The 12,404-nt window shown below is 37.5% G+C and overlaps 1 protein-coding gene across 2 annotated transcripts in view; it reads right to left on the reverse strand.

The window, feature by feature from the left end:
• Positions 1-12,404, reverse strand: part of Msr1 (macrophage scavenger receptor 1) — a 62,887-nt gene that overhangs the window by 11,617 nt on the left and 38,866 nt on the right. The window lies entirely within an intron of this gene.

A 12,404-nucleotide genomic window follows, 5' to 3' on the forward strand; every position in this document is an offset into this window, starting at 1 on the left:
TTTCTTCAATAAGTTAAACGATGAAAATAAAAATTAAACTATTTTCGCCACCTACTGGTAAAGAGTTTAACTGCAAGCATTTTTTTTTTTTCATTGCAAAGCTGAATTGAAAGTTACATTTAAATATATTAAAACACTTCAAAAATTGTTCGGATGACTTAGCCGTTTGAGACATACAAATTTATTGCAATTTTATAGATTTTTCATCTCATTTGTAAAATGTGTCACAGAGTGTCATTATTTTCCTGCAATCCAATGACAGTTTAGGGGTTCAAAAGTAGATAGATACCGTTCACCATAAATGAAAAAGTAGATTGCCCAACTATGTATCTTATGCAAAGAAAAGCAAGTAGTTATATTTAGAATTAGTAAGAACATTTCTTGCTACATGAGTTATAGATATCCCCCCCAAATGTTTACAATTCTTCATTCCCCTGGGTAACAGGTATCAATGTCTTCAGTGGTTAGCCTCTGGTATGTTGTTTACATAACAGTAAATATCCTTTCACATATGTCTATGGAAGAAATTCTAAATAAACTCCGTGAGTTGTATGCACACAAAATATGAAAGTACGAGAGGGTAAGACTGGGATAGTGGATGGTGGGAGGGTATAGTGGGGTTTGAAACATGACCACAACCCATCACATGTATAAACTGTCAAACGCAGCTAAATATATTTATGATTAGCAATGACATCATCCTTTCTCATAATCATAGCCAATGAGTAACTCAATTCAAATGCATCCTTTCAATTAACTGTCCGACTAATACTAAGTTATAAATCAAGGTAGAGAGTGCTAGAGAGAGATGGCTTCGTGGCTAAGAGCACTTGCTCCTTTTCCAGAGAACCAGTAAGATCCATGATCCATTCTTAACATCTACCTAGTGACTTACAACCATCTATCACTGCAATTTCAGGGGATCTGATGCCTCCTTCTGGCCTATGTGGGGACAAGGCACACAAATGTTGCTCAGATGTACATGCAGGCAAAATACATAAAACAAAAATAACAGTTTTCTAGTACCTGAATAGAATTTTACAGCTTTGTTTTTTAGAATTTATTACATGTAAGAAATATTCAGTGAAATTTTCTTCTAATTCAAGTAAATTTTGTTGAAATAGTAATTCAACAACATATCAAGAAAGTTGAAACTTTTCTAAACCATGACTAATTTACTGAGCCATGCAGAAGTGCAACAGGTGGTGTGGCATAGATATTATTATAATTATGTTGTTGGTTCTACAGAATTAATGGAGCCATGCCAAAGCACAAATCTATTTCTCACTCAAGCCAAAATCTAAACTCTAAACATTTTTTGAAATATAAATAATGTGTTATGACAGAAGAATCCAAACTCGCAACTACAGAGAAAAATCCATCAGTGGCCCAATCATTTATAGCAAGTGCCTAAGAAAATCAGAAAAGAATCTAAGGATGATTGTATAAAGCTTTCTATACTACAGCTACATTGTGCTCAGTAGTATTATGCCCCAGAGTTTATTTTTACAAGGTCAAGCATATCCAACCATAATATATTTATTATTCATTCTAAGGACAAGTCAACATATTCAAACATTTGACTATGCAAACTAGGTTGTCCCCAAAGTTGTTTATGTAAGAATTTGTAGTACTTGCTCTTCCCCAGATGTTACTGATGAGCCTTGCTTCCTTACCCTGGAGAAGTGGCTCTCAATTATTAGGAAGCAGCAAAATTCCAAATTGCTGGCCTTGCATTTAGTAGGGCCTGAGTGGTTGCTTATGTTTCTGGCCAACAACCACATTTTGAGAAACATGAACTAGAAGATAATACTGCAAGAAAGGAGGCATGCTATACCAGAAACAGCTCTCAGGATATTTATATTACCTACTCCAAGACCCAGGGTTACAACATAGAGAATCAGGTGGCAGGATGTAAGAGGTGGAGGATGGGAAGGAGTGCTGTCTTCTGGATATGATATGACCAAGGCAATTATGAGCCCAGACTCTGTGACTAGATAGTACTATAATGGTGCACACACATACATCCACACACATGCACAGACATACAAAATACACACACATGCACACATACACACTCACACACCAAAAATTGAGAGCCACTTCTCCAGGATAAACAAGACTCATCAATCACACACAGATTTTGGATCTGATTTGTACAATGTGAATGGGGCATTGTCCAATGTTTTGAACTCTGTGGAGCCTAATGTTTCAACTGTTAGAAAGAAGAAAATATTACCCAATATTAACTGAATACAGCTAACTAAGCACAAGTCTCTTTTCTGGGATCAGTTAAAAATGTTACCAAAACATATATCCTGCCCTCAAAGTTAGGAAGATTTTTAAGATGTTTCAAGTAAACAACACAGTCTTTAGAATTTCTGAGAGTACAAAGTTTTTATTTTTCAAGATTTAAATATTTTATCTGAGGTGAAAAAAACACATAATAATATAAGCACACACACATATACTTCAACACTTTCACATGTAACATTTGTTCTTATCAAACAGGCATTATTAATCTATTCTGTTGAGTTTCTGCAGGTAGACAAGACCTAATGGATAGTTTCAGATAAGAGTGTATCTAGCCTTCACTGTGTCCTCCAGTAATTTCCCTCTAGTACTTTGCTGGTGCTCTTCTAAACTGGTAAATGTCTCTGGCCTGTGGGCATTTCTGCCTGATGTTTTATTGGAATGTATCCACAACTATTAGTTTCCAGGTTGTCTGCAGCTACCTTCAGTCACCACCAGCATAAGTGAAGAGCAACAGACACCACAGAACATGCAAAACAAAGCAAATGTGTGTTTCCTGGTCACAGTGGTAGTTTGATTATTTTTAATATTTAATGTTTAATAGCTACAAATGCAATCCTGTAAGATGTTAGAGGGTTTTAGCAAGGATATATCTGTCCAGTGACTCCTAGAACATCTAAGATTGTTATTTAAAACACAACCACTCTCTCCTTGATCTTTAGAGAAACTATTCTGTCATCTTCGTTGTTGTCTTCTTTTTCTCCTTCTTCTTCTCCTCCTCTACTTCCCCCTCCTTCCTCCTCCTTCTCTTTTTTCCAGTCATTTAGCTCTACAATGTTCCAAATAAGCCTCCATACCCATTGTTTCTGGGACCTTATCTGACTTCTTCCTTGCGTATCTCTCTGCCTTCTCAATTCTCCACTCTCAATTCCAGGTGTGCAAAGATTTTTTTTTCCTCTTTTACATTCTGTTATCATTACTGGCCCATGTTGAAGCACTATCAACTCAATTAGTTTCCCTTCTTTATTTAGACCCTTGCTAACTTCCCAGCACATAGCAGAATGTGTGTGTCTTATATCATAAGACAGGTAGGTCATATATGTGAATAAATGATGAGATCCTCTTTAATGAAGGGCTTCTGAAGATGTTTAAAACAAATTGTTAAAATATTGGAATAAGAAACAATAGAATGGAATGTATTATTTTTAAACTCTCTACAAGAGGTAGTTTTTATGTGTAGGAAAATCAAGGTACACCATGACAAAAATATTGATTTAATTCACATAATAATTTTGAGTCCTATTATGGGAGTAACTTACTTTGTTGGCTACTGTAAGCTTGGCAGAGCATGGAGGCCAGGTGGAGTCTCTGGTCAGCAACTGTACATATTCTAATACCTGATTCTCTCCAGCTCAGACCAAAGACCTGTTGCTTAGCTGCTGACTCATGAGAGACATTATCTTCTGAATAAATGTCAACTTAGCCACCTCAAACACAAGGAGATTTGAATATGTGAAACAAGGACCTGTTCCCTCATGAGAAAACTGCAGGTAAAGCCAAATCCAAAACAGGGGACTATTTGTTTAGTTAATTCATTCATTAATTAATAAGATAATGTATACCATTGCCTTTGAAAATACCCCACATTTGCTTTTTGTGTGTGAATATACTCAACTAGGTTAGGCAGTTAATATGGTAAATGTTGAGATTTTACAAATCCAGGTGTTGGAGCATCTGTGGTTACTTAGCACTTGTTTAGTGTAAATTGCCTTCCTTGTTTTCTTTGTTTGAAATGTATTTCACTTAAAGAAGGAAATGGCACATTCACACCAATGGTTATAAAGCCTCATCAGTCAGATCCCTAAACGATGAAAGTGCTTCATGTGCAAACCTTCCCTAAAAGTTATAAATGACCAGTGGAGAATTGATACTTCCATTTACAGACAGCTCTCAACTTACAGTGGTTTGTCTTAATGACCTTTAACTTTACAGTTCTGCGAGAGTGATACATATTCAGTAGAAAATGAACTTGGCTGTTTGACCTTTGAATTTGTTTTTTCTTCTCTGACAGCGACATGCAATCTCAACCCTTCTAGAAATGTAGAAGAGCAGAAAGAGGGGACAGCACCCAGCCAGCCTGACTGCAGAGGGAAGGAAGTTATATGAGGATTGTGCGTATACTTCCTCATTATGTACAGATATCACTTTCGTTCTATTACACGCCTAAGCAGGGCTGGTGCCCATCCTCAGATGGAGGGAGGGAGGGAGAGAGAGAGAGAGAGAGAGAGAGAGAGAGAGAGAGAGAGAGAGAGAGAGAGAGAAAGAGACTGATTGATTACTGGAATGAAGTTTGGGAGAAGGTGGATCCAAAGAGGTCTTTTCAAGGATTGCCATAACAAATGACTGTGGCTGTGTAGCTTAAAATAGAAGTTTACAGATTAGAAAGCCATAAGGCTACAATCATGGAGCTGCCAGGGCCATCTCTTTTTCAAAGCTGGGTAGAATCTGTGCTTTTCTTCTTCTCGTGTCTCCACCAATTCTTGGTGGTTTTGGCTATAGCTCCAGTATGTCAGATCTTCTCTGGGTGTGCTCACATTTTTGTAGATGGGCTCACCAAAATAGAGTGTACCTTAATCCCGTATGAAATAATTTTGCCTTCAATATATGTACAAATATTTTCTAAAATCAAGTCACTCTCTGAGATTTCAAGCAGATATGATTACATTCTTGACACACCTCACAGAAGAAATTTGAATAAAATATAAAAACACTGTCTTCAGTATTTTTATTAAAGTATTGTAGACTATAGGCACTTTTAACCTTAGAACATGATGATGGTACACAATTTTATTTCAATATTTAAGATCAAATTGATCAATATTTGAAATCTCCCGAGTAAGCTAGATCGTAAATATTTTGTTAATGCTGTCAATAAATCACTTCTCAAAACTAATCATGGTTTTTAACTAAATGCTTCAACAACTATCTGAATAAATATTGAGGACTTGCCAGTTTAAAATATTATATTTCATTTAGATACTATTGTAAGCACAATTTTGAGTAGCTTACTTCAATATAAAAAGATTTAAAAGGGCTTCTGTTGCTATATTTAAATTGTCTATATAAACATATTGAATCATTCGGGATTTAAGTTACTCTTGCCAAGAGTGGGATAAATACTCAAGATAAAAACAGTATTGGGGGTTGTAAAAGTTCAGTGAAATAAATTTCTGTAGAAGAGTGAGAACTCTTTATGAGAATATTTGTCATATCAGAACAATCCAGTTACACTTACAAGTGAGTCTTAATTTGTAAAGGTACTTATAGGGAGAAATTTCAGCAACTTACATTGTGTAACTTGCCTATTTATGAGTTGTTCAATTTATTTAATTATTTGCATCTCAATTAGGACACAGAGTTCCTCAATCACCAGGTCAAAGATTAAGAATTTGATCAAATTTCATTTAGAGCAACACTACCTTAAAAGAATTTTTATCACATAGGGCACTGTGAATTCTGAATTCTCAGTTTGTACATTTCAGACTGACTTTGAGAAAATTTGTATGTCCTTCTTTGTAAGCCATTGAGGCACTGATGAATGAATGAACCTCTGCAAACCCTCATCTGATCACTTACAGAATAAATACGGTAAGACATGTATCTCGGGGTTAGGATTGAAAATGTTACAGTAGGTAAAACAATGTATCCTAATGTATGAAGTAATATAGATGGATAGTATGAAAGTAAAATAGAATGAAATTAGTCATTATTTATTTTGAAAATTATCCTGCAGAGTCATGAATTGTAAGGGGACTTAAAAGGTGAGGTTTAGGGAGAAAACATGTTCCAAATCTGGCCCACTAGAGTTTAATCTGCTTAGTTACTGTCAGCTCTGACAAGTTAGTAGAGTTTCCTGACTTACATGAAAATAAAATTCTCACAATTTACTGAGTGTTTATACCTTAAGTTAGATTTGGAGGCAACCGAGAGACAACATACAGTCCTGGTGGCATATGTTTATGTTTACAAATGTTTTTGTCTATGCAAGCTATAAACAGACTGACTTAATGGAACAGGTAAAAGACAAGTGTGTGTGTGTGTGTGCGCACGTGTGTGCATGTGTTCTTTATTACATTGACTCCTAGTAGGAGTGGCTATAATGTATTATGGACCACTGCTGCACCTAGCAGTATTTAGAGAGAGTATTTGAAGCCTCAAAAAGTCAAAAGAGAACATAGTCTTCTTATCCAGAATATAGTTGCTTCCATTTGTTTGACCTTTGTTGTGTAGTCAAAGTAGAAACTCACTAAAGATATGAAAAAAAAAATGGACTGTTTTCTTTTGTTTGGATAATAATAAAAGCAGAAAAATATATCTACTGAATGGTGGCTCTCAATAAATGGGATCTAAGTTAGATGGAATTACCAAACACTCTACTTTAAGAATACCTTAAGTGTCTGTTCAGGGATAGATGAGCCAGTGCCTTGAAAGGAGATATTTATCTATCCTGAAAGCTGAAGAGAACAGTTTCTAGTCCCAACTGTGTTACAAACTGGACTTACAACTATGTGCACACAGCTCTACAATTTTCACTTTAATTCTTTTCATTTTTTTATGACAACCATCTCAGTATGGAACTCTGATGAGGTCTAATTTAAAACACAATGTCTTCCATTAAGGTCTGAGGGGGAAAGTTGGATCAAGGTTGACTATAATGTTGTCTTTGAGTTGAATATGAACTGAACCCAGTTTCCAAGTGCATAGACAAACTACACCTCTAGCAGGTGTTATGGAAGTTTTTAAAGGTTCTGACCACTCGTGAGGAAAGTGCAGGGATAGATTATGAGAATCAAGTGAGGGCATTTCTGATCTCTCCCCTCAAAGCCCCAGGGAATCCTATGGAACGGGGGAGGAAAGACTAGGAGTTAGAAGTGATATAGCCAGAGAGCATAGCCCACTGAGTTAATTAAGACTAAAGCAGCAAGCACAGGGTCTGTAGGGGTCTGTACCAGGTCTTCTGTGTATATGTTATGGTTGTTAGCTTAGTGTTTTGTTGGACCCTTAACAATAACTCTTTTCGTCCTATTTGGTTGCCTTGTCCAGCCTGGATAGGATGGCTTTTGTCTTGTCTTATTGTCTTTTGTTGTAGTCTCTTAGAAGGAAGCCTGAATTATTATTATTATTATTATTATTATTATTATTATTATTGTCTGAAGTGAAATGGAGGAGGGGTGTATCTGGAGAGAAGGGAACTGACAGAGTTGTGGGGAGTGAAAGGGGGAGAAACTAGCTGGAATGTATTATACAAGAGAGAAATCTATTTTTCAATTAAAAAAGAAATGCATTGCAAAGTGCTGGGTGCAGTGAGAGATTATTCATTACATTGCTTCTTAAAGATTCCGATACCTGGCCTAGTGCTTAGGAAATAGTGATGGGAACAGCAAAGGACTACATAATAAAAAGCCTTTGACTGCTTTTCCCTCCTTAATTCCCCAAATAGTTCTTATGAAGTATCCATCCTAGCTCAGGGCCCAAACCTCATGAAAGGGGATCTCGATGTCAAGTCTGCTACAGGCACAAAACTGAATCCCCAGAGGTTATTCCTCTACATCCCACAGATCAGGAATAACTTCTAAACCAGTGGCTACTGGGATGCAGTGTGGTTACTTGATTATAACTCATTCCCACTGTGAGAGAACCGAACGGCTAAAATAGCCATCCAATCAGTAATCAGCAAGATTGTTCCTAAATATTATTGACACACACGGTGTGGTTGTTCAGTGTCCTGTTGTATTCTTGTACCCTGGAGATTGTGAAAAGGAAATCATGTCTTCCTAATTACCAGGCATTTAGTGCATTGTCAGGGAATGAGTACACCCATCACTGAACACAGTAGCCAAGAGAAAACTCAGCCCCCCCCCCCCAAGCAGACATGAATCAGAGAATGATTGAAGGGGGAAGAAGTGGCAAGATGTAAAGATAATATGGCTCAGCATGAAGCTATTGTCAACAAAGGTGACAGATATGAAATCTAAGAGACATGGGTAGACAGACTGAGTCCTGAAGATTTAGCTCAACTCCTGTATTATACTTGGTTTTGATGTCAACTTGCCCCAAATTAGAATTGCCCGAGTAGGAGCCTCACAGGAAGAAGTATCTTGACTGCCTTGATTGCTATGCGAAGACCTGCCCTGGATGTGGGCAGTACCTTCTGGTACCAGCACGGACAAAACGGATGTGGCCGAAGAAAGCGCTCATCCTTCATCGTGCTGCAGTTAATCTGCTCTGTTACTGCTGCTGCTGCCGCCGCCTCCTTCACTGCCAGCATAACCAGAGTTTCCAAGCTTTTGTTCTGGACCATGGAAACTTTCAGTCTCCTAGGGCCAGATTGGGACAACGGAGGCACACAGCCTTGTAGAATGAGCAACTACTGGTTGTCTGCCTCGTCGCCTGTCAGAGGCAGCCCTTGTGAGAAGGTTTCAGATGCTAAGGGACTCAGCCTCAAGGTCAGAGGAACTGCCAGGTTCTCATCTCATTGACGTGATTCTTGGTGCTGTTATTATTTTAATGCCTTTGTGAGTTTGTGTACACACACACACACACACACACACACACACACACACACACACACCTCATTCGTTTTGCTTCTTTAGAGAACCCCAATATGTCCTGTGTCATGCTATTCATAAAGTAATACTCATCTTGTAGAATTTTTGCATGAGACAATACATTTATTTCTTTAGTGAGCGAGTTTTGTTACCTTTCAGTTCATTTTTTAATTTGTTTTTGTTGTTTATTGCTTTCCTTTTTTAACCAAAGATCCTCACTATATAACCCAAGCTGACCTCAAATTTGCAGTCCTCCTGCCCCAACCTCTGAAATGCTGAAATTACATTGTACCACCACTCTCAGCCCTACTTACCTGTTCTCACAAATATATTGGTGATAATTATTTGAGGAAGAAAATAAGGATGGTCAAGGTCATTCTGATTGACATTAATCTTTTAAAAATTGGTCATTGTAAATTCAGGTAAAACTTCCTGGGCAACAGTTCTTGTTATTTCATGAAATGGCATACTATTAAGGAACATTACTGAAATTTAAAGTTACAAAATCAGTACAGAGCAAATGCAAGGGAAATTATTCTTGTAAGTTTTAACACCAACGTTACTACTACTCAGAGAGGTGGTAGAGAAAATGACCCTGCTGGCACTTCAGGTTTTGACTCTAATGTCCAGAACTGTGAATAAGACAAATCAGCTTATTCTGCCAGTGCAAGACCATCTTGTTTTTCTTTTCCCCTTTCACTTAGGTTTTGTGTTCATGTATCCATAAATAAGAGATAAAATAAGTATGTTCATTCAGTGCACAGAAACTTGACAAAGCAGGATTTTCTTTAGATTTAAATGGGAAATAAAGGTTGGTTAACGAGACCTGCTAGGTTATGATTTGACATATAGAAAATGTTCAAAAAGATCATCTTTTTAGCTTGCCATAGCAGGGCATGCCTGTAATCCCAGGACTTACGAAGCCAAGATAAGAGGATCACAATTTTGAGGCCAAACTGAGATATGTAGTGAGACTAATGCCATAAACAAACAAACAAATTTCTTATTTAAGGGTTTAAAATGATGGCTAATATTGTCAATTTGACAGAAAGTAGAATTACTTGGGAGACTAACCTTTGGGAATGTCTGTCTGGGGGACTCCAGAGTACATTAAATAAGGTAAGAAGATCAACCATAACTGTGGGAGGCACCTCCACTGGTTCTGGGTTTCCAGGAATGAATACAAAGGAGAAAAGAAGCTGAGAACCAATATGTTTCTCCCTGTGCTTCCTAACCATAGAGAAAACATGGCCAGATATCTCATGCTCAAAACTCCTTAACTTCCATGCTATTGTATAAGACACCTTCAAACTGTGGATCAAAGCAAGCCCTTCTATAACGTGCATTTGTCAGAACAATGAGAAAGCTAGTAGACAGTGCAACTCAGTGTCACAGCATTTACCTAACTGTACAAGGGCTCAGGTTTGCTGCCACCTGAAAACAAAATGTCTGATTTTAAATTTTCCAAATATTCACTAAGGATATATTAGATTCCTCAGTAGATATTAATAACCATGATTCAATGGTTGACTTCTTGTGATCCGAACACCCATGTTCTTTGGATACACAGGTTGTATTCCCGTAGGTGACAGTGTGCTTATCAGAAATGGAGGGGTCAGGGATCATTGTGGAAGAAGAGGTGTGTAAAAAGTGCATGGTGGTAGATGATCTCTTCTCCCACAATGATCCCTCCATTTCTGCATGCAAGTCACAGAAGTTGTAACAGCATGCACAATACTGGTTCATGCTCAAGCCCCGCCTAATCATGCCACAAAGAGAAAGAATTTGGTGAGATGCCCCGTTCTAAGCCAAGAAGTTGCAGACAATTGACAGCTGCTGAGAGAGAGAAAGTCAATTTCTCCTGGTAAGTTGACCATGCTCCAGTGGTCACATTCACAAATATGTGGGTAACACAAATTGGTCTTGATTTATTTATTGAGACACAAAGTTGGGCTGGGTATGGAAGCAGGAGTCGATCTGGAAAAAGTTGAGAGGAAAATAAATATGATCCAAAGACATCATAAGAAAATCTCAAAGAACTACTAAAATAATTTTAAAATTAATATTAAAAAAATAAATGTTAATATCACATGAGAGAGTTTCACTTAGATGGCACTTTATAAAAGAACATTTGACTATTTTACTAGAGTCTAATGAGTCATGCTGTAAGCCATATGGGGTTTTATGAAAATATTGTGCATAGAAAACTGAAAATTGTGTTTAGTCACACTTGACACTATTCCAGGGGAAGTGAAACTTCCGACTCCCACAAAATATCACTAGGAGATAGAGCCATTTTGCTGCACAATTCACATTAGAGACATTTAAACAGCTTTGCAATATTTCTGGAATTCACATATTTTACTCTGAAGTGTATTGTTTAGGGCATGAGGATTTGTGGGAGGAATAAGAGTGCCCTAGGCAATGATTAAGGGTAATTAGCTTAAGGTCTAATGCAAGTGTGCATAGATATCTTGGACATGTCCTGTGTAGTCGAGCTGTTTTTTCTAGGGAACTGATCTTAAGACTCAGTTCCTAACAGTTTCATGCTTCCAGACAATAAAGGTTGAGGAAACCAAATAATAGGTTGTGAGCCTACACTTATAAGGTGTTTTAATGTGAATAAATATGTGATACTGTGTTCTTATAAAGCAGAATTCCTCATTGTAGCACAGAAGGCAGTGGCTCATAACTAGGGATGGGGTGTTGGGAAATCCTCCATTGCTCACAGGTTAGGAAAGGAGGTGACGTGGCATTCTGGGTTTCCTTTCTCTCTCCAAACCCCTGTTCATACTGTATAAATTTTAAATTTGTTAGCACAAATCCTGGATAGAATTATATTGACTTTCCCCTCTTCTGATTGTACCTGGTGGAGTTCAGGCTCTGATAGTCAGTGGGAAGAGGAATTGAACAGGACAAGCTAATAAGTATGTATCAGTTGCTGATTCAAATCTCTATTTACAAGACATAACAATAATATTATTAAGGCTATATTTATTGTGTTATGAGAATGCTGTATGGTTTGATTAACAATTCAGGGCATCCCTGGAAGTGATATCCAAAAACACAACTGTCATAATTTGGTAGCATTTGTTTAGTTTACTGAGAGTTGCTCCTGCTCAGGTATACTGGACCCTGTTTGCTAGCTCATAACTAGTGCTACTGTGGAAAAAGCACACTCTGAAATTTAAAAAAAGAAGACACAGTAAGTGCAAAGAGGCTTCAAAGCATCTAGAGAAACTGTAAAGTGTGAAAACTGAGTCAGTTACTGAAATAAAGGTAGACTATTAGCAGGTAGCTCTTCGCAAGGTGCACGTAAGTAACTCTCATTAGTGATAATGGAAGTCTTTTTTTTTTTCACTGTTTTTTTTTATTACATATTTTCCTCAATTACATTTCCAATGCTATCCCCAAAGTCCCCCATACCGCCCCCCACTTCCCTACCCTCCCATTCCCATTCTTTTGGCCCTGGCATTCCCCTATATTGGGGCATATAAAGTTTGCAAGTCCAATGGGCCTCTCTTTCCAGTGATGGCCGACTAG

The sequence above is a fragment of the Mus caroli genome, chromosome 8 (genome assembly GCF_900094665.2).
Source record: "Mus caroli chromosome 8, CAROLI_EIJ_v1.1, whole genome shotgun sequence".
NCBI lineage: Eukaryota > Metazoa > Chordata > Mammalia > Rodentia > Muridae > Mus > Mus caroli.